The following is a 24,549-nucleotide window of genomic DNA, read 5'->3' as shown; positions in this document are numbered from 1 at the left end:
ACTTGATGATTAAATAGACTTTTCCCTACCAAGCAATTTAGTTGTCTGCAACTCTGTGGTCATTTGATTGCAGGTTGTACCTTTGTGTAAACTCAGGGACAGATTGGGCCAGATCACCTTTTATTCCCAATGAGGCCAGAGGTAAAATCTGGCCACTGGCATAGCTTTTTAGACAAATTGGCAGAAACAGCTGGTCTTGCAGTAGCATGGAGGGAGGTTTATATACCAATTTGGCGCACATTTTCTTCAGAGGTGAGAGTGATCTGTCTGTGACAGCTGTTGCCTCACTGGTCACGAGGGTTGCCAAGAAGACCTTTTGACAGGAGGCTGAGGGGTGTTTTATCTCCCTCTGAGCCTTTGAGCACATTGAAGTAGTCAGCATAGAAACAGCACATGCTGCTTGCAAACATTATAGCGCTGCTGCCATCCTTCTAGATGCCTCCTTCTGGATTGCCCACAAGGTCATGAGACATAGAAGTGGGGAAGAAAAAAAAGGAGTAAGCTAGAACACAGTATAAGGAACTCGAAGCCAAAATGCCCCCAATTCCTGAGTCAAGTAGTGAGTTACTGACTTTGAGTCGCTAGTCAAGTGGGAGTCTTTGAAGGATGCAACTTGAGAGCGTCTTATGAACAAGTTGCATGAGTCAATTGCTCATCCCTGGTAATCCCTCTGTGCAATTTTGCTGCACCCACTTAAAATGTGATCAGTTGTTCCACCTTTTTGTTTACAAAGCCTACTCTGAGCACCGTTTGAGATCTTTTCCACTTTTGCCTTCATAACATTTGTTTGGAATTTCTGGCCTTAGGCAGAAAATATCAATCCCTCTGTTACTGTCTTCAGTCTTCCATGCTGCAACCACTTCCAGTTGAAGCCCGTCACAGGGTTTTCTTGGATAAACCTTCTTGGGATGCCCAGGTGCCAGGCAATTTCTCCAAACAAGCTCTCTTGTCTTGGCACCTTTCTTATGACCCAATCCCAAAGGGGCGTTGGCCAATCTCTTACAGCAGTCAGTGCCAATCATAGAAGGCGCTCTGGCAGCACACTTAGTAGTGCACTGCCAGGATGCTGGCAGAAAGGCCGGAGTCTTCCTGCTCACACCAGTGGATTCGGACTTCCCAACTCTGAAAATAAGGTGGTGGGGGAGGTGGAACAGTGGTGGGAAGATGGAATAGAGGCAGGGGAGGGCAGCATGGGGCAGCAATAGGGGCAGGGGAAGGTGGATCGGATCCAGGAAGAGGTGGGTTTGTCAACAGTGGCGGCAGCCAAATCCTAACTCCCTTCCCATACCTGATCCTATAATGTGAATCCATGAGGACCGGTGCCAGCTATTTAGCTAGTGCATTTCCAAGTAGCTGTGCTGCTGAAGCTTACCCCAAGGAAAGGAGACCTCTGCAATTGTCCCTCTGCAGAATGCAGTGGTATCCATTTTGGCACTGCTGCATCAGAAGTGAAGGAAATAATTGGACTGGGCTCTTAATTTTTTTTAAAGTTATATATGTTTCCCTGTTTTTCTTCCTCTCTGGTTCCCTCTTGCTCCCCTGTCTTCTTTCCCCTTTGAGGCAACCCACCTTAGAATATACCACACCTCCCTTGTGTGTCCTAATTCACCAACTGAAGACTGAAGATTTATAGCAACTACCAGGAAACAGGAAGCTTCTTTATCCCTTACGAGCATATTGGGGCCTAGAATGTCATACTTGTTGTGGGGAGGTCTAATCCTATGTTCCCTTTTGTAGTCCCAGTTTAGAAGGGGAGGATTGGTGCTACCTGTTCTAACACCAACAGCTTCACTCCATGATGTGCCATGTCCCATCTGGTTCCATCTAGCCACTCCTCACATATACTTCAGCTGCTAATAATATAGAATACACATTGGCAGAGATGGGCAAATCCAGCACAGCTTGACTCAAGTTGAGTCATGAGTCTCCCCTTGAACTTGACTCAAAAACGAGTCCCAACGGGTGAACTTTCCGAGTCACCCAGAGCACTTTGGGGACACTTGGGGACTCGAATCCCAACTCTTTTCTGTTAAAAAGTCAGCTGCAGCTCCACGGGGGGGACAGGGACGGGGATGGGGACGGGGACGGGGACGGAGCTACTGCCAGAATGTGTGTGTGTTCTATTTGACCACTCCTCTGATGTACCCATCCTATCTGTAAACAAGTTGGGAGGGGTGAGATGGACTGCGTGAAAGTGAGAAGCAGCAAGAGGGAGGAGGGTCACATGCAGTAGCTGGGAGGCTTACCAGTATGACACAATCCTTTACAGCTCTACTCAGAAGTAGTCCCATTGTGGTCAGTCATTCAATGAGCCTGCTGGAGCCATGCCATTTCTCCTGGATGGCTAGGAATTGCCTCCCCCTCCCTGCCTTCTCCCCTTACTCATTCAGGGAAAAAGCCTTGGTCCAATGATCATGGGTCTCTTCCAAGATGGATAACAGATCCCGCTCCCACCTCACCCCTCCTGCTCAATGCCTGCATCCTGGCTGGAACTTCCCTGCTGCTCACCCAATCTGAATTAGGACCTCACGAAAAGTGTAAGCCAGTACCGGAGTATTTGACACACCTGGCTCGACTGTACACAAGTCAACAAAATACACAGGTTTTTGCGACTCAGACTCGAGTCATCTGACTTGACTTTCCATCCCTGCACATTGGAACTTTCACAAGATCAGGTCAACACACAAAAACACCTCCAAAGGTCTTCATCTGTATATAGGTTGACATCATGAGATTACAGTGCAAATTATCCCTTATTCAGGCCATTTAACAAATGTGGAGCAACTTTTAGCAACAACAGTCAAATGGTACCTCTTGTGTCTGCACTGTGCCACAAATGTAATATCAGTGTCATATGTTGTACATTTGGTTCTAAACGAAGGGACACCCATGAGGTTGCAGAAGCAACAGGCTTGATTAGGACTAGCTTGCTCATTTGATCGGATTTTGGTTTTTGCTCCAAAATTCACCCAATGTTTTGAGGGCTTTTTCTGGTTGCATGAATGCTTAGCAACAACTGGCCATATAATGAAGCATTCAGAATTTGAATTGGACAAGCACTCCAAAATTTGGCTGCTTATCCAAAGTACTCTCCAAGCCTCTTGTGTCTCCAAAGCCATTCTGTAAATCTTGTAAGGACTCTCTCTCTCTCTCTCTCTCTCTCTCTCTCTCCTATTTCAAATATTGGTCAGAACTAAATTCTGTGCATGAACTAGAAATAAAAATAAATAAAAAGACAGTGTAGAGGAAAAGAGTCATTGAGTAACTATACTGCTGGCACTGCAGTCTCTTTGTTGGCGGCGGGTGTCATAAATGTGACATAAGGCATGTTTGGGCCACACTAGGAGGAAGCAGCACTAGCAGGAGAACTGTACTGCCCCATCGATGCTGCAGAACAACCCCTGGCCACAGCTGGCAAGGAGGTAAGCTCCAAGTGATGTGGGAGTATGGGGGAGGGTGGAGGGAGGACAGGAGGAGGTGTTTCTGGGTGGGGGAGGACAGAATGGGGGGAGGAACCAGCCTGGCCTGGAGTTGGGACCGGTAGAGGTCTCCTCTGCTGAACCCTGTCCTCCATGTTGGACTTGGAAGAAATATTAGTAGCAAAAATGAGAAAATAATGGTTGCCTCTAACTTTCAAGCCTCCTATTTTTTATTTATTTTGATATAGATTTATCAATTTATAAAAATTTAAAGATTTATAAATTTAAAAAAAAAATCCCCAAAAGGTTGCTATCTGGTCACTCCCGTGATTCACTTAAGGAACAATCTGAATCCACTTTCTAGCACCAACCTAAGGGCAATGCAGCTCCAAGGTAAGGGAACAAACTTGTGCAGGCCTCCATGACTGCCCCCCTCCCAACTGCAGGATGCAGCACATGCCCAATTGGCACAGCTACATCAGAGCTGGAAAGTTGGTTAGGATTTGGGCCTTATTTGCTTCGCTGACCTTTCGTGTTAAATCCTTGCAAGGCAACTCATAGGATCTTCACTTCCTACCATATATTGTGACACATAACCAACAGGTGTAGTACATCATGTAAGACTGGCAAGTATGCTTTTACAACATAGAATATTTAAAATCTAAAACAACTTGCCCTTAAAACAGATAAGGCTGGTCTGTGCAATAATAATACACACACTTCCATGTTAATTGATAAGCTAGCAACTGTTTGGCTTGCAGCAGCAGTTGTCAAATGTTCTACCTTCAGGAAAGCCTTTTCACACTGATCTGTGTGTCAAACGATCTCTGTGTGTCTGCCGCAGAATCCTGTGCATTACAGGAGATTCTGGGGGCTGGAGGGCAGGGAGGATTATTTGGCTTTGTGAATGCCCTCTGTAAATTGAGAGTACTTTCTAGAAGAACATGGACAATACTTTCCTGCTGTTGCATTTCTCAAGGGAATAGTTGTGGGGCGAGAGCCTCTCTTTCGGGAAAGCTTGGCCACCGTGATGGATTTTCACATGGAGAAACCCATGATAAACTTCCAAGGAACTGCCGTGCTGCTCAGAACACAGTCTGAAAGCCACTGATTTGGAGTTCTCAGCACCTGCTGGCAAACCAATGGGAATCGAAAAGTTGGCACTTTCAGCTTGATGTGGCATCTAACACAAAGTGTTAGGAAACCAGGAAGAAGAATGAACAAGAGCCTCATTTCTTTGTTCCATTGATGGTGTTTAGTATGACACATTGCCACTCTACATAGGCAACAAAACAGTAGGAGTACTTAGAGTTTGCATCATTACTGGCATATGGTGTGAGGAAATTACATGCTACCATTTTCTTCCCCCCATCAATATCTGAATTCTAAACACAATGAAACCCCATTGGGTAGTTAACTACAATGAGCTCCTTTCCACTGCCAATTAAATTTGGCACCAAGAGCAGCATGTTTAGAACAGCTTCCTGCAAGATGCCACATCAATGAGAGTAGCAGGTAAAAGGCATCATTAGATTCCTAGCAAGTCTCATCCGAAATTGTTTAGTACATGTTCTAACAAATTAACCATAGATGAGTCACAATTTTAAATACTTTGGGAAGGATTTCAAATGCTCTGGAAAGATTATAACTGGCAAGAGTGCCCCCCCACCATTTGGCAAAGAACAACCTGTTCAAATAGGCAAATCTTTGTGTTCTTAACAAGTATTTATACCCACAAAGCCAGAATGATGATAAAAAGTAACTTTCAAAATTGCCTTCCTGTTAAGTTCAGGAATTTATAATGGGAATTACTAATTTCTCATCATTTCCTCAAAACAGCATTCTTTGAAAGCCTTGGAAGCAATTATCCTTCTTAGCAACTACGTGGTTTATGTCGAGTGATCTCTTTCACTCCCTTCCCATCCCACTCAAATCCCAGAGGATCACACAATATAATGAGAGATGTACTTTCAGATCCCACAACACCAAGTGATGTGATGTGGTCCTGAAATCCTGATATCAAGAGAAGTGGTAAGAGGCAGGCGGAAAGAATTTTGCAGAAGTTGGTGCAATAGCATGGAGCACTGCAAAGGCAGGAGAAAAACAGGATAAGCACTAATTACTGTATGGTGCCAGGTGTGAGCCATGGTGTTATAGAACAGGCTTGGAAAACTGGGATGCAATCACCCACACAGTAATGGAACATATTGGGTGGCCTTGGAAAGCCACCATCTCCCAGCCAGACTCACTCCATTGGGCCAAACTACCCATTTCTGATGCATTTTTAAGAGGTGTGCATACAATTGGAATCACCATTTTCATCAAAAGCCCAATCTTCATTGTGACATGAGGAAAGGGGTGGTTAATCACTAGGGAAGGGGAGGTTAATCTCTGAAAATCCCCCTAAACCCTGAAGTGGCTGCTTGTTGCATGCAAAATTTTTCTTTCAAGGGTGGATTTTGGTGGAGAAATAGCTCTAGGGCAGAGGTGCGTAGCCCATGGGTTGGGACACACTCAAGTTGAGGTGGTTATAGCAGTGCTGCTGTTATTTTGCTTTGGTGCATGCAAAGTTTGAACAGTAGCTGGGGCCAGGGGTCCCAGACAAGGTAAATCTTTCTGGACACTTTGATTTTGTGGGCCCCCCTCACTCTTCCACCCATCCTCCTGCTCACTGGAGCAGTACGAAGATGCTGCTGAAAGAGGTAAGGTGGCAGGGTAGGTAGGAGGGTTGGAAAGGTGGAACAGGGGCAGAAGATGGCAGAAAAAGGTAAGAACATAAGAAGAGCCCTGCTGGATCAGGTCCAGGGCCCGTCTAGTCCAGTTTCCTATATCTCACAGAGGCTCACCTGATGCCTCAGGGAGCTCACAAGACCACAAGATACTTGCATCTTGCTGCAACTCCCCTGCATCTGGAATTTTATTTACCCTCACATCCAGCATTCTATTTACCCTTGCATCCCCTTGCACAGGGGAGGGGAGGGTAAAACGCAGCAGTGCTGAGGTGGAGGATGGACAGATCAGTCCCAGGAAGTCAGGAAGGATCAGGTCCAGGAAAGTAGGAGGGCGGTTCAGTGGCAGCAGCAGCAGTCACCAAATCTTAATCCCCTTCCTGGTACTGAACCCACAGGGGCTCCACCTGTGCCAGCTATTTAGTAGAGCTGTTCAGGAACAGTTGGTCCCTTACCCAGAAGAAACCCAGCATCTGCCTCTCTCCCAGCAGGATGCAGCTGTAGCCATGTTGCTGCTTTGGCAGAGGGGGAAGGATAGGATTGAGCCATGTAAGTCAAAGGTCCAAATCAGAAGCAGCCCTGATAACAGTGGATAATGGGAATTTGACTGTATATTCTGCCGTGCTAACAGGTTGACGTGCCATCTCGTTTGCGCTATAATTCTAGCAGCAGGCATTTCAGAATCATTTTCCTTTGACAAGTCAACAGTCCAATTACATTCAAAACAGAGCAATTGCCACCTTATTTGTTTAATAGGAAGCTGTGCTAATGGTGATTTTTTTATTACTGTTATTATTTATCCATTGTGAGTCTGATGTTTTACAATCATCAGCAGCATTAGAACATTTTTCTAAAATGTCATGACAGACTAATTGAGCAAAAGCGCATAGAACTCAAATCTGAATACAGCACTAAAATCTATCTACAGTATCTATTTATCCATCTAAGTTCTGCAGAAATGAGTCTCAGACATACTTTGCTGACACATTGAGACCATCACAAGACCCAAGATTAAATTAGTATATGCAGATGTTTCTGTCTTATTTTGATAAGGATATATCTTAAGGAGAGATACAAAGTTCACCTCCTACTATATGGGAAAAAAATGTTCCATGGAGGCATAAACCGTTTGAAAAATGAGATCCAAAATAAGAGGCAAACTCTGACAACAAAAGCTATCACTGTATTCATGAAATGGTGAACCTTGTTTCCAAAGTACTGTCTCTTGAAACTCTAATTCCTATCATGGATTGTTCCACTTTCAATCTGCAAAAACAGAAAGTTCTGCAGAACCGCCACATAAGTATTTACTAGCTTGAAAAAAAAAAATGTTTAAATGTTCCCTTTGTTGTGAATGGGATGAATGGGAAGCTCCAGCTCCAGTGACAGCACGGGTTTTATTTTTTTAAGATTCCGGAATCAGTTCTATTATTTCTTTGTTAATGATAATATATAATGAATATGAAGAAGAATGGGTGATTTGTACAGTAAGCAAAACAATATTTTAACATTTTTTTTCCTTTTATTTGTGTACATTGTTTTAAAATCTAAAAAATACAAATTAAACCAGGATTCAGCCTTGTAAGCATGGAGATAAATAAATAAAAATGTGAAATAAATAAATCAAGCCCAAGCTTTGGAAACTCTGGCACAGGAAAATATAAAGAAAAATTATTAAAAATGCATAATTTCCAAGCCAGATAGTATAAAAAGCCCAGTTCTGTTTTCTGATGCCTGGGTGTATTGTAATATCATAGGACAGATCCTAGAATCTCAAGTCCTGCATATGATACCCCAGGACTGGTGCAATCATACAATCAAAGCTGTCAGCACCAGCACTAAGAAACCTGCTGTCCCTCTGTGCTGCTACTGAAACTGAGCCCAGTCCCTTGGGCCCAATCCCAATCTGAGCCCAATCCCCATAGCCCAATCCCAAACTGAGCCCAATCCCCATAGCATAGCTCAACGGAATTGCATAAATAAGGAAGGGGGAAAGGTTCATGGTGCAACAATAGGTATCTAATATTGAGGCTTAAAATACAACAATTTGGATTTTATTTTGATTCCTGTTCCCAGTTATGGTATTGTTACACAATACAACCTATACAACAATCATTGGTGCAACTAGAACCCAAATGTCAGCTGGCTGTAGAGAAAAGGTAAGAGAAAGAGGAAAGAGAATGAAATCCTTATAAGGAGAAGGAGGCATATAATGGGAGAAAGGACTGTGCATTGAATTTTATATGTCTGGGAGCCCAATCCTATCCTTTCTCCCCCACTGGTGCATCCACCCAAAATGGCACATGCTGAATCCAGTGGGAGAGGAGTAGATTGGGAGTGGGAAGGGGATTTATTTCCCCTTACTTTTCCATAAGCCTCCTGTTCTGCAGTAGGTCACTGATGCTGGTGGAGGTAAGAAAAGTGCCAAGCAGCACAGGGGCTGGGGAGGGGGGGTGGACCAGAGATGGGAAGGGGGCATTTCAGGGGAAGTTCCCATTGATGGCTACTTCCCTTATGAATGCCCTGAGGAGCTGCTGGAGGCTGCCTGGCATGCTCAGGATGCTGTGGCAGCTATTTCTGGCACCACTGCTGCCTTTCACACTGGGCAGCTCAGGATTGGGCTATTAATCAGTTGTCCCCAGCAACAGCTCTAACCAGGTGTCAACCATTCTCTTGGAATTCTCTAAGAGAGTAATTAATACTGACACTTTCCTTAATGGTTTTTGTCACAAAATACATTCCTTGCACCAGTAAACCAAAATACGGCTGAAATGTTCATGCACAAATATTCAGCTTAGTGTTGGAGTACTAGCCTGTCATTCAAATCAGAAATAGGATAATTGGTAAGTTTGTTCTTGGTCTGATTTGCTTCCTCCTACCTTTGCTCAGGCTGTTTGGCAGAAGACCAGGATTCAATTGTTCTTACCTGCAAAGACAGGATATTTAGCAGTACTAAGTGCTGAAGAAGTTGCTTGAACTTCAGCCAGCTAAGATAATGAATTCAGAGAACAAAAGAGGGACTGTGCAGCTTAAAAAACAAAACAAAAAACCCTTTTGCCAGTTAATGTTCATTCAAAAATTATGCTTTCAATGCAGTTCACATTGAAAGAGCTAAGTAGAAAGTTTTAGAATAGTCTTAGAATAAACCTTTTCTGCCTTTCATGCACAGTTACTATAAAAGAATATTCAGAGTTTGTGTCATGTTACTCATTCGACACAGTGTAGTTGCTATTCACTGTACAGGCAAGTGAAAGTTGGGATCTGACATTCTTGGTATTGATTTTGATACATTCATACTTCATGCCAAGTGATGCCTGATGACAGTGGTTTTATTTTATTTTTTTTCACATTTTTATACTGCCCTTCCTCCAAAGAGCTCAAGGCGGTGTGCACAGCTGCTCCCCTCCTTTTGTCCTCACAACAACCCTGTGAGGTAGGTGAGGCTGAGAGAAAGTGACTGGCCCAAGGTCACCCAGGAAGCTTAATGGCTAAGAGGGGATTTGAACCTGGATCTTCCAGGTCTAAGTCCACCTTCCAAACCACTACACCACCCTGGCTCTGGTTTTCAAACTGTGCCTCTCCAGTGCATCAAATTGATTAGGGAAATTAGGATCACTAGGAAATATCTCCCTCCTCAAAGGCCAAGTGGAACAGATGGGTCTTCAAACCCTGCCTGAAATCATGTAATGAGGGAACTATCCTCAGGTCTTGTGGTCGCTGTTTCCAGAGTCATGGTGCCACAATGAACTAAGTCCTACACCTTGCAGCCATCCCAGTGGCCTCAGACAGTGGTGGTACCCTGAGTAGGTAACCTCTCTGATGGTAACAGGGAACATGCAGGATTCTATGGAGGAAGACGATCCTTGAGGTGTCCTGGCCGTATGCTGTATAGGGCTTTAATGGTCATCACCAACACCTTGCTCAGAAAGGAATGGGCAGTCTGTGTAGCCATTGGAGCAATGACATAGCCAATTCACCACATCGAGCACTGGTGACCAACCATTTCTCCTCATTCTGCACTAACTGCAACTTCTGAACCATTTTCAAGGGTAGCCTCATGTAGCATGCATTACAGTAGTCTAAATGAGATATCACTAGGGCATGGACCACCATTGTCAGGTCTGATTTATTCATGTATAGCCTCAGCCGGCACATCAGCCAAAGATGGACAAGAGCTTCCCCGGCCACAGAAGCCACCTGAACATCCAGGGACAGCTGTGGGTCCAAGAGGACTCCCAGGCTGCTAATATGTTCTTTCAGAGGGAGTGCTACCTCACCCGCAAATCAGCCAATGGGTCTAGCACCTGCATAGCCACCGTCCAGATCAGGAGGACCTCTATCTTATCCAGATTTAATTTCAGCATATTAGCCTTCATCCAGGCCCCAACTGCTTCCAGACAATGCTCCCTTGGAAACTGGTGGAAAGGAGAGATAGAGCTAGATGTCCGTATTGATGATGGATTGCAAGATCTGCCACCATAAACCCTGGATAGGATTGGGCTGAAAGTCAAGTTCTCCAGCTTTAATGTCTGTATACTATGGGCACAATCCTAACCAGGTCTACTCAGAAGTAAGTCTTATTTTGTTCAATGGTACTTACTCTCAGGAAAGTGTGGTCAGGATTGCAGCCTATGTCATTGAGAAATGGCCTTGGTAAATCCAGTGGCAGAAAATAATTTCAGAAGTTCATCTTTCCGTTTCCATATGTTGCGCAGTGTAGATGATCTTGATACCATAGTGCTACATTAACTTGTTCTGCTTTTCTCCACACTAAAGTAGATTGCAAACATCTGGCTTGTCATTTATGGTTAACACCACTCTGTTATGCTCTTTATCTGCCTTAACTGACCCTTCCATGACGAACTCTTGAAGCTAGTCAGACAGGGTGACCAGACGTCATAACCGCATGAGAGGATCAGGCACCCCAAAATGTAGGACATCCAGGAAAAATGTAGGACATGACAAAATAAAAGCTAAAAACACTTGTGTATTGAGTTCATGTGGTTAATTTAAACATTGTATTACTTATTATTAAATTGAAAACTATATTACATATAATTTATTACACATAATTTATTAATCACATGAAGGCTATGCCAGCTAACAGAGAAAAGGGGGACCCACCACTGCCAAGGCTGCTTTGTTCACAGTTCAAATTAGATGCAACATGCAGTCACATGTATCTTTAGCCTGCTTTAAAACAAGAAACAAAAGTCATCTCAGGACATAGAAAATTTAAGCAAAAGAGCAACAGAAAAATAAGCTGTTAATTGTTTCCCTTCCAACATTTTCCACTTTAAAAAACAGTTACCCCCTCCTCCCAGGGGGAAGATATGGATATCCATATGTTTTGTTCCGGGGGGTGGGGGGGTGGGAAGTAGTTGCTCATGTTTCAGAGCAGAACAGGAGATAAGAAAAGGTTACAAAGTGCCTCCCTTGCAGTTTCCCCCCTTGAACTTTCAGCCACCACAGGCTGCTCTTCACTTTAAAGAAAACTGGGGGGAAGGTACATGTGACATCATGTCATGCCTAGCTTATCTGCATGTCCATGGAGGTGCGGTAGAGCTGCCATTCCATTCCACCTCTCTTCTGCCCGTTCTCATGAGACCAGCCTTGCAACCAAATTAGTTCCAAGTGACTTCGCATTCTAATTATTCTCCCGTTGGACTGAGTAAATATCACACAATTTTCCTGAATTAAACTGCCATTAATAAACCTTTTCAGATATGCAATTTGCTTCAAATAGAAATTCACTGTGAAAAGGATATTGTATACACTAGGATGTGGGATATAAAAAGAAACCAAAGCTTAGAGTCAAACATGATGCAACTTTATGCAGTCTCATTCATTGCCCCAAGAGCACTAGTATTTTTCCCCTCTGTAAACAAGTATATATACTGGAACCCAAATGGGACTGTGGAAGGGACAGGGCCTTTCATCCTACCCTCTGCTGAAGTCCCAATCCAGTACCGGACCCCATGGACGCTGTTCACAAGGGGAAAAAAAGAACAGGTCCACCAACATAGTGATAAGTGATGTGATGAAAGACATGCCTTGTCTTGCAATCAGCTGTTGAAATTTCATGGATTTTAGCAGAACATAAAGATGCATATGTGAAAAAGATGGATTGCGGCCCAAATCTGGACATCCCCAATATAAAGGTTAATCAGATTTCAGATTTATCTCTTTCATAACTGTAGAGAATTAGAGATGCAAAACCTCACTGGTAATTAAGAAGCCAAAATGAAGAAGGCAACATTAGAGCTAGCTGCATTCTTCTCCCAAAATGCGAAGGATGGTGAAGATAGGTGCAGCCCACTGCTCAAAACTATTGTAATAGGGAGAAATTGAACTGAAAGGCGAAGTGAAGAGACTACTGGAGTGGAACTTCTCATCATCCTATCTGTATCGCTCCCCAGATTTGCATTTTAATATTTTATTTCATTAACAAAATTATAGGAAACAAAAAGGGGTGGAGCTACATTATGAGAACAACCTATTTATAAAATTCAGCTCATGAATAAAACATAAAACGAAAGTTTTCCATGAGCATTTTAGCTGGCTAAATTATATGTGATAAACAGTTGAAAGCCAAGCTTATTTCTTTACACCTTTCTGATTTTTCATAATGGACACTGTATCTTCTCCACAGGGAAGTTAACAGGACTATTAATCTTTTGCCTTCTAAGACACTGAAAGAACATCGAGCTGGGGCATTTCCACAAATGCTTCCATTTGTCTTGGCCATGCATTGCATTCTATTGTGTCCATTCAAGTGAACTGGCTTTAGTCATATCCATTTTTATTTCTTTACCCATTCATTTATATACTACCACATGGCCTTAAGAAGGGCTTCAGGGCAGCTTATAAAAATTTTCAAAACATCCATAACATCACAGTTAATGTTTATATGGCTCCCCTAGGCTTCCTAGTGTCTTATAAGGCATTAAAACACCACTTCTGGTTTTATGTAATATGTAAATGATGTAAAAATATGTAAATGATGTTTTTCACTTCTAGGGCTCAGTCTGAGCTCAGCAAAGGATCCATGAATATGGGGATTCCCCTGTATATATTAATTTTTTTTTCTTATGGAATCCAAATGTATCTGGTATTTTCCAGGGATCACCCACCATACCCCATCCCAATGAGGAAGCCATGCTGAGACATTAGGAGGCTGACACATCCTCCTTTCCTTAGAGGTGACGTAGTGATGTGGCAACATCTCATGACATCACTATGTTAGCACCACTGCATGCAAGGGTTAGGTTCTGGAGTCAGCACATAAAGGAAAAATCGCATACGGTCAAAACTATCTTAAGCACAAAAAATACATGCTGTCACTTTAAGAACTAAAATCCCACTTTGAGAGACATGTGGGAACTGAGACAACTGATGGAACAGCAGCTTCATTCTCCCATCTCATGCTCACTCTGGGGCACAAACTTGGACAATGGAAGCTAATCTGTTGCTTTTCTTTCCTTTTGTTGTTGCTGAGCATGTATACTTGAATTTGCACAAACATAACATGCATTATGTACAACTTGCCTGTATTTGAAATACTGACTGGCCTCTACTTGAGCCCAATCTTTCATTCAGGACTCTTGTTTTCTTTCTTCATTCACAGCAGACACTCTTCTATAAGTCGACCCCACAGACAAGTCGAGGGCAGGTTTTGAGCCAACAATCATGGAATTTTCTATGACCCTCAGATAAGTCAGGGGTTAAACTTAGGGGGGTGTCTGACTATAGTTTTGTCTTTTACCCGAGGCCAGATCCTGAAAAATAACCTACCACTAATTGTTACCTAAGAACTGTAGTCTCTAATTTATTAAAAACATACTAAAAGATCATAAGATACATTTTTATTCTTTTTTAAATTCTGGTCTTCACCACCTTTTTGTAAACGATATTAGAGTAAGTGCACTGTAAACTACATACCAGTAAAACAGTGGTTTCCAACCTGATATTCATGTACTCCCAGGGACACTCAACAGGAACTGTAGGGGTACTTGAAAAAGAATGGCAGAATGGCAGAAAAAGGCAGGCCATGCTCCAGAATGCCTTGCAAGGACCAGCAAGGCAGGAAGGGAGGTAGCTAGTTGGCTGTGAAAGCCCCACCAATAGCTAGTTTTTGGTCATCAATTCATCTATGAACCAGTGATTGAAAACCCGCACAGTAAAAAAGCTGAAATATAATATGGAAAGTGATCAATCACCCAGAATTTCTCAGCACACTTCTGGTGCAAAACCTTGCAAAGGCTGAGTTTTCTGTTCCTCAAACAGATAAAAAGAGAAAACACTGTGAAATACATGAAGTCTGGGCTTTCATATATAGGAAATGAGAGCTTGTATTATTACAGACATTTTGCTAATATGAAGGGTACAATTTATGGAAATGGGCTGCCAAGGGATATGCAAGTGAAAAAGGTTGAGAACCACTGCAGGAGATCTATGAATCAAATCTACCTTTAAGGTGGACATGAGGAGAACCATGAATCAAAGACACCTTTAAGGTGTCTGGTGTGTTAAGCCAGAAGCTCTACATACAACATACAACCCATAACACATAACTGAGAGTGTGCAATTCAATTCACAGCAGAGAGATGAGATATTTGCAACCCTTTTTACTCAGAAGTAGACCCACTGCTTTCCATGGGTGTTCTTCTTAAGTAATGGTGCACTGATTTGTAGCCTGGGAAGGAGGGTCCCATCCTGGTGTTTCAAAAAACAGACCTGCTTTGCAAGTATTTGGTGCACAATGCATTTTGCAAGCATTTGCAAAGCAGAATCAGGTTGCAGCAGAAGGAAGGAGAATAAAAGATCAACTTTGGCTGGAATGTCCCTGGAAAGCAACTATAGCAACTAAGGAGGTGCCTGCCTGAGCTTTGCTGAGCTGAGCTGAGCTCTGAACAAAACTGTTCAGAATGGAAAGGCTCTGCCCTCTGATGGACCCGGAAATAAGGCAAAGTGATAATTGGAGCTTGATTACTTGGCAAAAATTTCAGGTAGTATCTAAGGTAAGTATCACTTTTCATTTTTTGCTGATTCTACTGGCTGCTTTGTGAAAGACTGGGTGGCTCACAGCATAATCTTACCTGCAGTTACTACTGCATCCTGGAGCCACCTCCACTTCCATCTAAGACTGAACCAGACAGAGCAGGACTGCTTGATCCCTCTAGCAGTGGTAGAAGCAGGGCTTCACAATCATGCAGAATAATCTACAAGGCCATTGTTGTTGGCATCCTTCAGTCTCGGAAGACTATGGTATCGCGCTATGAATGGTGGTTCTGGAACAGAGTGTTCTCTCCAGTGCGCGAAGCCTGGGTAAAGTAGGTATGGAGGATAGGCTGTTACCCATGCAGCAAATCCCCCCTCTCCACGTCGCTGAAATGGTCCAATGGAAAGGCAGAGGCCAATACGGTTGGTTCCAGCGGCGTCGCAGGAGTTGCCAGAACGTGACTGTGTTCAGCCATGAACTGCCTCAGGGACTCCGGCTCTGGATTTTGCCTTGAGGTTGACTCCTGAAGCCTTTTCCATAACTGGATGTAGCCACAAGGCAGTGGAGGTTTGGGGTCAAAGTTTTCCTTCTCTCAGATGAGCTGCCTTCCCAGGCTGACGAGTCCCATCTACCCGGTGGCTGTTTAGTCGCCTCTTACGACAAGTACAGCCAAACTGAGGGCCTATTCTTATCCCCAGCCCCCAGGGGAAACATACACCACTGCCTTACCATGAAATGCCAGAAATGCACTACCCTAGATATACAAGCCACAGCCACAAATCATTAATGGCATTTTTGGAACTGTTAAAACCTTATTCTGCTGTGTCTTTAGTCAATCCCTTGTCCCTTTGTGTTGATTTCATGGGTTTGGCTCTGATCTGTAGATTTGACTCTCTCTCTTTTTTGCTTTTTTATTTTGTGGATCTAATTGATAGCGTGTGATCCAAGTTGGAGATTCCTTATGATACCAAAAAGCACAGCATAAAAATATAAATACATAAGAGCTCAATTCTATCCAACTTTCCAGAACCAATGCAGTGCCAATACAGCTCCAAGGTAAGCTTAACATCTTAAATCAGAGGTTTCCAAACTGGTGAGTCACAACCCACCAGGGGAACCAGAAATTGGTAGCAACATGATCGTGCTGATGCCAGGGAGGGAAGATTTTTTTAAACTTACCTGGGGTCGCTATGGCTCTCCGGAGGTCTGGGGAGCCTGTGACACCCTCTGCAGCTCTCCCGGCACTCCTATCTGCTGCTAAAAAACATAACCAAAAACAAAACCCACTTCTTGTGTGACAAAAACAGGAAGTGTTTCTATTTTTTTTTTCCAAATCAGTTTGGAGGCTTGTGGAGGGCTACAGAGCAGGGGGTGAGTGAGTGGGAATCACAGGCTCTCCAGACCCTCCAGAGAGCCATAGCAACCCCCAGATAAGTTTTAAAAAACCCTTGCCTCCCTGGCAGCAGCATGATAGTTCTGATTGTGTTGCTACCCCCTCCCCTTCCCCGCAAATACTTACAGAGTTCCCAAAGTTGAGTAGGACTTTGAGAACCACTGTATTAAATAGATCAGTCCCACATCAATGGAGTTTGCATAGAGCAGTGCAGGTTGTATGTGTGTGGTTCCTTTTTCAAAAGCTGTTTGAGACCAAATTCAATTCTCAGTTCAATCCCCTGAACAGGATCTGGTCAATTCGGTTCTGGCTGCCAGTTCAGCTGGGAATCTCACACACAGCACCCAGTTGCGCTGCCCATTCTCCATCCAGCTGCAGCTGCTTGCGCAGCCGTCTGCTTTTATGCCTGTATATCATCTAAGGATCAAGGGCATCAAGAAAAATGTATCTAAAATACATAAAACACAACCTTTCTAACACTCTGCTTATGACTATTAAACCTCAGCCTCAGCTGTTACTCCTTTAAAATAGAAGTGCATTATTTTGTCCACACTGCATTCACTTGTTTGTCTAAAATACAGCCATGCAGATTAGGGCACCTTCATGTTCAGCCTTGTGGACATCTGCACCCTTGGCCTGGCAACTGCAGGTGCAGGCTTGCCTTCATTTGCTAAAGGAGCAGTTGGCCCATTAAGAATAATGACACACTGATTAACAGCACAGCATAAGGCTGACAATCCATCCTTTGACCTGTTGTAATCTTGCCTCTCAATGTGCTGCACATGTCTTTCTTGCTCACTTGCTATAACAGGCATGCTCTGTTTCTCAATTACTTTCAAGATGCTTCCTTTTTCACATGCTGTTCCCTGGAGCAAGCATTCCCAGGAGCCTGTCTTTGTAGGAGTATAAATGCTGCATATAGGAGAAATTAAAGATCTCAGCCAATCAGTGAGCATGTTTATCCTAAAGTAAAATCCACTAAATTCAAAGACACTTAGGGCCAAATCCTAGCCAACTTTCCAGCACCGTTGTGCTATGACAACAGAGTGTGCACTGCACCCTGCTGGGAGGGGGCAATCATGGAGGCTTCCTCAAGAAAATGGAATGTTTGTTTCCTTACTTCAAAGCTGCACTGAAGGTGAATTGGCACTGGAAAGTTGGATAGGATTGGGCCCTTATTCACCAATAAGTTTGCATACGTGATGGCAGTTCTCAGTGCCAGAGAAAGTTAAACCACATACTGGTGCCTAAAGGGATATGCATTTGATTCAAATTCCATCTTGCAAATTACCAAATGTCTTCATCAGAGGAGTCTTGTCCATGTTCTCCTATTACAAGAGTTGCTCTAAGACAGCTAGTTGTTTATTCACAAGTAAGCCCCCCCCCCCCGACTTCAAAGGAACTTCCTTCTAAATGTGTGCACATTAAATGTCAGGGCTAAAATGCTAGCCTGCCCAAACCACAACCTATCAACATCCCTTCAATCTAAAGTGAAGGATCTAAGGATCTGTCCTGGGACCGGTGCTTTTCAACCTCTTCATAAATGACCTGGAGACAGGGTTGAGCAGTGAGGTTGCAAAGTTTGCAGACGACACCAAACTTTTCCGAGTGGTGAAGACCAGAAGTGATTGTGAGGAGCTCCAGAAGGATCTCTCCAGACTGGCAGAATGGGCAGCAAAATGGCAGATGCGCTTCAATGTCAGTAAGTGTAAAGTCATGCACATTGGGGCAAAAAATCAAAACTTTAGATATAGGCTGATGGGTTCTGAGCTGTCTGTGACAGAGCAGGAGAGAGATCTTGGGATGGTGGTGGACAGGTCAATGAAAGTGTCGACCCAATGCGCGGCGGCAATGAAGAAGGCCAATTCTATGCTTGGGATCATTAGGAAGGGTATTGAGAACAAAACGGCTAGTATTATAATGCCGTTGTACAAATCTATGGTAAGGCCACACCTGGAGTATTGTGTCCAGTTCTGGTCGCCGCATCTCAAAAAAGACATAGTGGAAATGGAAAAGGTGCAAAAGAGAGCGACTAAGATGATTACTGGGCTGGGGCACCTTCCTTATGAGGAAAGGCTACAGCATTTGGGCCTCTTCAGCCTAGAAAAGAGACGCTTGAGGGGGGACATGATTGAGACATACAAAATTATGCAGGGGATGGACAGAGTGGATAGGGAGATGCTCTTTACACTCTCACATAATACCAGAACCAGGGGACATCCACTAAAATCGAGTGTTGGGAGAGTTAGAACAGACAAAAGAAAATATTTCTTTACTCAGCGTGTGGTCGGTCTGTGGAACTCCTTGCCACAGGATGTGGTGCTGGCATCTAGATTAGACGCCTTTAAAAGGGGATTGGACAAGTTTCTGGAGGAAAAATCCATTACGGGGTACAAGCCATGATGTGTATGCTCAACCTCCTGATTTTAGAAATGGGTTATGTCAGAATGCCAGATGCAAGGGAGGGCACCAGGATGAGGTCTCTTGTTATCTGGTGTGCTCCCTGGGGCATTTGGTGGGCCGCATGTTCTTATGTTCTTATGTTCTTATGTAAGTGTCTGTAAGTTACAAAAGAAATCAAAAGAAAGACATTCCAACTACATTTCAAATAGCACAATTCTATGCAAGTCTATCCAGCTGTTCCATTGTGTTCAATGGGCTTTTTCCCAAGAAAGTGTGCATAAGACTGCAGCCTTAATTTCATAATTGCCTCTAGTGCTGTTATTTGAAACTTGAATTTATAACACAGTTGAGCAATACAATAATTAAAAATTCTTCCGGTAAAATAAAAGTTATTACCCTTTTACCACTTTTTTAGAGTTAGCGCATTTTGCAGCACACTGAAGGTCCAACTTGGTGCCTCCCCAAGTTGTGTTCCTCAGGCTTTTGCCACTGACCTGGTTAAACCATAATGTCCCTTCCTCCATTTTCCATTTCTGTTCATGCCTGGATATACATTTCCACATCCCTATCCCACATCTCTATAGTCTGCTTCAATATCTTGTTCTTCAGCTCCTAGTTCCAGCTATGTTCCCTCTTCAACTCCAGATGTACCATTAATCCTTTTCTGGTTTTTACACCACTCCTAGAATTCAGACCAGCACTGAGTCCACATAAACAAAGGCAAACAAGGTTTAGGTACTCCCAATGTGGTTATTCATAAAGGTGCATCTTATTATTGCTCTGTTCACATACTCTTTGTATCCCAGCGATGCCCCAGTTTTCCCTCATAAGGAGAACTGTGTTCAGTGAAGGCTGAAATTCTATATATGCTTTCCTGGGAGTAAGCACTATTAGACAAAATGAGGCTCACATCTGAGTAGACATTTATTGGATTGTGCCAGAAATCATATATCAAAATCATGTGCTGTTCTGTTTTTAGAGCAACAATCCTTCTTTCCATAATGGACAGGGGCAATCTAGGAGTGGAGGGAATCCTACTCTGGTGACAACACATGACTAAACAGTTTAGGAGTAGGACTAAAAACCAGGAAAGGTGGGGGGATATAGCAAGTTCATGTTCATTCCATCATGTGCACAGCCTCATGTCAAAAAACTGGTCACATATCCAGTTTATACAACCATATACACTTCCACCAATACCATGCTTAAATCACGATGGCTTCCTTTTTCTGTTTAGAAACATTACAGCTAGTTTTGAAACACTCATAAACTGCTGTAAAATTCATCAGATGTGTTCATCACTCACACGAGGTGCAATCTGATCAGCAAAAGGGGCGTAAATATAAATTAGAGTAGGTGACAGGAGTTTGTGTTTAGCAAGTGTCACGATAACTGCAAATTGTAGCGTCTGTGACATTTTCCTTGGTACAAATGAGATCAGTATCAAGGCCCCCCCCCCCAACTTCAAACTGCTGCAAGAAATATAAGTGATGGAAAAGTGTAAGATGTTTCAGAGACAACAAAAGTGAATTTTTTAAAAAAATATGTAGAAAAACAGATTCTAGATCGGGCTGGGCAGGCTTTAAGCTCCAGGAGCTATTTTTCTTTTGCCAAGGTTTTGGAAGATACCAGTGCAATAGGGTGGCTTAGAGGAGAAATTGTTTGTGTTGCACAACATGGTGGCATGAGGAGACAGTCACAAAATGGCAGCTTGTACAAGATGGTACATTGTTGAGTTGTTTTATGTACATCAAAAGCATCCTCAGAAGTACACTCTACTCAGTATTACTGCCATGCTTCTCTGAGGCAGCTCAGCTCCCGTCACCTCCTCTCTTCATGCTACTGCCTCAAGTTTAATGCTAAGAGTTTGGTTTACAGCCCTCTTTCTCGTTACCACCAGTGTCGTTTAGAACACATGTAACATGCACTCACAGGAGAAAAATGATTGTGTGCAAGAACTCAGTGCAATGACCAATTCTGCAACTTTATAATTTAGCCGTGAAAGAAAAATGGAGACAAGGTGAAAGTGCACTAACTTTACTAAAAAAAATACTCAAAAACTAAAAAGAGGGATCCAATCTAGGTGTAACTGAATATGCTCATACATATCATACATATATGAATATGATCTAGACAGGGGGACTCCATGGCTAAGAGATGTACAACAGTGGAGCCCAAGGAGCAATGAAGAGAGGGGAGGAAAGAGGAACTTGTATTGAGCCAATACAAGAGCTTGGGGTGCTGTTGCTGATTTGGTTTGATTTCATCTCTCTCTCTCTCTCTCTCTCTCTCTCTCTCTCTCTGAATTATTTACAAAATGAAGTGGGAGTAAGGGTGAAAGGAAAGAGGCAGCGGGAGCTAGCAAAACTGCTTTCAGATACCACCTCAGAGTAAAGACTCCCAAGGTCCTTTCTCTTCCACCTAATATGCAAAATTGTTGAAAGGAATGCGTAGATTTCATTTCTCCTTGCAAATGTTAAAGCATGCTACCAGTACAGGAAGAAAAAGGAGGGAGCGACAAAATTCACACATCTTCCATCTCCGATCTAAATTCATAGAAGATCTGAAGCAAGAAAATGACACTAAGAGAGATGTGCAGGCATGAGAAACCTTAAGCCCATTGCATAGCAAAAGTAGCGGCGACCTTCCTATACAATTATCATAAGGATCAGGAATTCTGGAAGCAGTCGGAGTGGGCATCAAAGGCCCAACTTTGCTGCAAAGGAGTCACTGCCTTTATTTAGGCTGCTCTTGGGCAATGATTAGATTGCCCTAAGTGGGAACAGCCCTGCCCTGCCCCTTTCCAGACTTCGAATGCTGCCAAAACTTTTACCAACCTCACCTCAGGCATCACACACTACGTAGCACTCTGCCTGCCCTCCTGAGGAGTTCCTCTCTCCTCCCATCTCCTCATACCTTCTACAAACCACATTCCCCAAGGCTCCACTCCAGAGCTAGCTAGCTGTATAATTCCCCTTGTATAGGCTAAGTGTCTGTGAGCTGATTCAGCTAGGCCCAGTTGGAAACCCCCCCCCCTTTATTTTTGAGCAATATAATATATTTTTGTGCACCTTCACTCTCATTCCCATTTTCCTTTCATCACTGAATTGTGCCACCAGACACTGTGCTATTAGCTATCATGCTGGGCGCCTGCACCCAATTGTTCCCCCCCCCCCAATGCGCTCATATCATGTGTATTTTAGAAAGCACTGCTGGTAAAATATATCACAAGAAAAGTTTTTCAGTTCTGCTTTTTGCGTGTATGTGAGAATCTAAAACAAAGCTCTTAACTTTCTATCCAGACATGAGCTTTTGTAAAGATGAATCTTATTGCAAGGCTGGGCTCTTGTAAACATGTGTTCTTGGTGAGTTTGTTTGTTCACTTGCTTGTTGTTTTTGTAGGCTGAGTGATTAATGAGAGATTCTACACCACTTCCATATTTCATCTATTACTCACCGTGGGAACAGCAAGACCAAGTAGAATTGTAAAATACATGCACACCCCTTTAAAATAAGACCAGTGGAAAACTGCTGTGCTTTCCCAGCATTCGAGAAATAACAAGGGATTTCTTACGGCCGAGAAAAAAAATGAAATTAACAGCCAGCCACACGCTGCTGTTTCTTTCTTACAGATCTAGAGGGGCTGGTACTCCATTTTCTGCCTTCTCATGTTTTTTGAAAACTGAGATCAGCAGCAAAAGGAAGACCTCTTCAAGTGCAAGCTCCAGTGGAGGTGACTGGGTGAAGGTTAACTATATATTAGTTGCCTTGCCCTCAAGGGGCAAACAATCTTATTTTTAAAAGTCCATTCTTAAGGAGGAAGCAACAATAGAAGTAGTGATGGAAGATTTTGGCCTGCTGTCTCCCTTTACTCCTCCGTCTCCCAAGGCTGTTTGTATTAATACAGCCACTGTGAGGAGGGGGTCACAGTCCAGTTTAAGTTAGCCTTCTCTTACTAATGTTGGCTAGTGAATGGACAGGCGTGGGCTGACCCATCATTCAACCACACTGTTTGTGCCACCAGTCACCATTTTGGAACTGCTGCTGCAACAGCTGCTGCTACCCATGGGAGTGCAGGTAAGCTGGCAAGGGTGGCGGGCAGTGGGAGGAAAAGGGTAGAGAGGGGGAGGAATGGAGGAACAAGGGACTTTCTGAGCAGGGAGAGGGCAGGCGAGAAGTGGAATGGGGGAGGGTTAGATCTCAATGGTACCAGTGTGAACTAAGATTCTTTCCCCATTCCCTCTCCTCTTCACTCTCCTGTACAATCCTCAGTTCTGTGCCAGCAAAATAGCTTGCGTAGGTTCAAGGAGAACAAAAGTTCTTTTTCTTGAGGAGATAGCCACAACTGCACCTGCTCACACTCTGCACAACTGCATCAGCAGAGGGGTTTAGTTAGGACTGGGCTGTTACAAGGGATGGGCACTAGAGTCATGAAAATGCTGTTTTTGTGACTTGTGTTAACTCGAGTCTCGGACATCAGTGTGTGACTCAGGACCAGTAATTCAGAAATGAGTCATGACATGAATCAACTTGAGTAATGACTTTTTGTGTGTGCATACCCTGATGCTGGTGCAATTCCTGGCAATTGCGAACCTGGATTTGGTGCCACCCAGGGGTACAGGACTGCAAAATGCTACCCCGCCTGAAAAATGTCACTTCGGAACACCAGAAGTGCTGTTTTTGGCATTTTGAAAGCCCCAGAAGGTTCTGGGGGCTGGGAAGGCCATGGACAGCCTCCCTGGCTCTAAATAAATAAATAAAATAAATAAACTTTATTTATATCCCGCCCTTCTCCCTAAAGGGACCCAGGGCAGCTAACAACATATAAAAAACACATTTAAAAACATAAATTAAAACAAATAGCAGATAAAAACATTAAAAACACATTAACAGAGACCTTAAAAAACAGTAGTCAGATTAAAAGACAGAATAAAAAGAGTACAAAAGAGCAAGTCACAGAGGAATCAGGCCTGTAAAAACTACAAAATGTATAAAAAATGTTAAAAAGGCCAAAGAATCAGAAGGCTTGTGTAAACAGCAGTGTCTTCAGGCCTCGCCGGAAACTCTCAAGAGAGGGAGCCATTCTCAAGTCAAGGGGAAGGGAGTTCCATAATGTTGCTGCCACTACCAAGAAGGCCCTATTTCTTGCAGCCGCCCCCCGGACCTCCTTGAGTGGCGGCACTTGTAAAAAGGCCTTCTCTGATGACCTGAGAGGGCGAGCCAGATTGTACGGGAGTAGGCGGTCTCTAAGATATCCTGGCCCAGAGCAGTATAGGGCTTTAAAGGTCAAAACCAGCACCTTGAATTGGGCCCGGAAATGAATGGGCAGCCAATGAAGCCCCCGGAGAAGCGGACTGATAGAGTCAAACCGCCTAGCTCCGGTGACCATATGGGCCGCCGCATTCTGCACTAATTGCAGTTTCCGAACCGTCTTCAGGGGCAGCCCCACATAGAGCGCGTTACAATAATCTAACCTCGATGTCACCGTGGCATGGATCACTGTGGCCAGGTCTGCACGATCCAAGTACGGCCGCAGCTGGCGCACCAGCCGAAGCTGAGCGAAGGCCCCCCTAGCCACAGCCGCCACCTGGGAATTCAGGAGCA

Source organism: Tiliqua scincoides, chromosome 6 (assembly GCF_035046505.1).
Source record: "Tiliqua scincoides isolate rTilSci1 chromosome 6, rTilSci1.hap2, whole genome shotgun sequence".
NCBI classification, from domain to species: domain Eukaryota; kingdom Metazoa; phylum Chordata; class Lepidosauria; order Squamata; family Scincidae; genus Tiliqua; species Tiliqua scincoides.
This window is presented reverse-complemented; position numbering follows the sequence as displayed.